Source organism: Triticum dicoccoides, chromosome 7A (assembly GCF_002162155.2).
Source record: "Triticum dicoccoides isolate Atlit2015 ecotype Zavitan chromosome 7A, WEW_v2.0, whole genome shotgun sequence".
NCBI classification, from domain to species: domain Eukaryota; kingdom Viridiplantae; phylum Streptophyta; class Magnoliopsida; order Poales; family Poaceae; genus Triticum; species Triticum dicoccoides.
Window position 1 is genome coordinate 103,629,823 of NC_041392.1, and position 2,520 is coordinate 103,632,342.

The following is a 2,520-nucleotide window of genomic DNA, read 5'->3' on the forward strand; positions in this document are numbered from 1 at the left end:
TAGCCGATTTTCAACTCCATCCACAAGACACTGGCCCCAACTCTATTACAAATATGTGTCACTTCCAAGTGCTCTGTGAGGTGTTCTTTCAAGAGGAGCCCACAGTGGAATTATTCAGAGACTGTTTCCATCTAAACCGCCGTACTGAGTTTTCTGACGGTTCCAATACGGAATTGGGTGGTGTGGCGATTCAGAAAAGGAAAGAGGTCACATACCCTCACGCCAAACTGCACAGCCACCCCAAAGAATGGAATCAAACATGGTTCTATTGCAAAGACACCTCCCCTGCTGGTGAAAATCATTTGCCTGGCTTTCGTCCGGAGCGGCTTAGCAATACACACCCCTTTCCGCAAAGGTTGACTGCCAAGGAGAGAAGCAAATACGCTCCTCAACTGTCCAAGCTCAGAGCCTTTATGGCCAACGGTTTAACAGGGGTTGATCTCGCTCGCTGTTGGATATCGTGGAGCATACTGCCCCTTAGTCAGCGCACCGGTTTGATGTGCGAGTATACTGGCAATGTTGACGACCCACTACGACATGCTAACATCCAGCTCACTGACGAAAAAATCACAGAGGCTGTGAATAAAATGCTGAATGAACCGGAAAACGTCTGTGCTCGAACCAGCCTGCTTCCCTTCTGTGCCACCAACAAACCGCAGCTGTAAGAATTTGATTTTTTTCTTTTTACTGAACCTGTTATTGATATATCTGGTCATTGTTTAATATCAATGTCTACTTAAACAGGGTAATGATCCGTTTTGGAGCAAGAAACTTCCACAGGAGAAATCAGAAAAACCAGACAAACCGGAGCGACCAACCCGGCCAAAGACTAAAGTCGTAAAAGGGCCTGCTCACAAGAAGAGAATCACTGCATCTTCTGATCCGGCCCCTGATGATGATGTGGATAATCCAGACCTTGAGGTAGAACTTGACTCACTTGGCTTATTTTTCATGCATCTTATTGATGATGATATTTGTCAGGATGATGCCGAAGCCAGCCATGTTGATGCTGCAGAGGTAATTATTCTCTCTTCCGATTCACAACATTTGCCTTCAATAAAAATCCGTCAGGCAAACCGGAAAGTTAAATTTTCTCATCCTCTTGCTTACTTGGATCCCAAATTTCTTATGAAGACCCAACAGCATGAAGCTCGCCGCACAACCCAGCACAACGGCCAGGTAGTTACCTCCGCCGGTTTACCGAACAGTTCGGTTTGAAAACGTCGTTCAGAGGTCTCTAATTTGCTTGTCAGTGCTTGTCCTAAAGCGGGCTGTTTTCGTCAACCTCTTAATCCATCTGACTCCGATTATCAGGTTACTTCCCACTCACCCTCTGGCGAATCATCGGCTACTCAGCTGCCACCGCTCAAAATGGTGCTTGGGTAAGCTATACTTTATCACAACATTTCCGGTACATCACCTTGGAACATATGCTGTATTTGACTTTATTATTCCTTTCAGGGCCAAGCCTAGGCCGAGCAAGAAGGCTCGCCTGGATAAAGCGGCCGAGGAGGATGCCGTCCCTGAACCGGACAAAACACCAGATCTTGAAGCGGCTATTCCTGAAGATATACCCAATGATCCACCGCAGCGAGATGACGATCTTATTGCTGAAGAGAGGCCTGTTGATACCTCAAGTCCTGTCAACCAGCCTACAAGCCCCATCCGGATTGAGAAATCCACAAATCCAACAAAGCCTACTGATAAGCCAACGGCCCCAGTGCAAACCGGCGATGCCAAGGATGATGAAGTTGTTATTACTGGCATTGTCCATACAGAGCCAAGCAATCCTGTCGCTTTGTCTAAACATACTGCAAAGGAAGAATTTGCTGCCTTTGGCAAAGGCAAGTGGAATGTTGATCTGGCGACTTACGCTGCTCTGAACGCCCAAGACATCCATTCCGGCTATCTGAACCGGCTGTATACCAGTCGTGACTATGAAGCCGGTCTGGTTAACACGATGAAAGATAAATATGAGGTAACTTCCATATGCTCTTTCCTGCTTGTATGTTTCAATTCTTGCTGACTCTCCTAGCCCCCAAGGGCCGGTTTGTAATCTTCTTTCAAACCGGGACTTACTAATATAAATCTTAATGCCTCGAAATTCGCTGATGTAGTCCCCAAGGGTCGGTTCAACTTAGTGTAGTTAAACCGGGACTTAAGTAATTAATATCGCTGCATCAGAACTTATTTGAACAAATAGCCATTAGCCCCCAAGTGCCAAGTTGAATACTTGTATTGAGCTTGGGACTTTGTAATCAATTGAAATAGGAAGATCGAATATGCATTAGCCCCCAAGCGCCAAGTGCATAACTTGTTATGTGGTTGGTGCTTCAATTCTTGCACTGCTTGCTGAATCATATAACTGTCTGTATGCAGGCTGAGCTGAAGACAAAAGAGACCCAAATTGCCGATCTCCAAGAAAATCTGAAGTCCCAACAGACTGAAACCTCAAAAGCAAAAGAGGAGTTGACCAGCGCCTTAAGCGTCATGGAACAGCTTAAGAAGGATTTCAAGAAG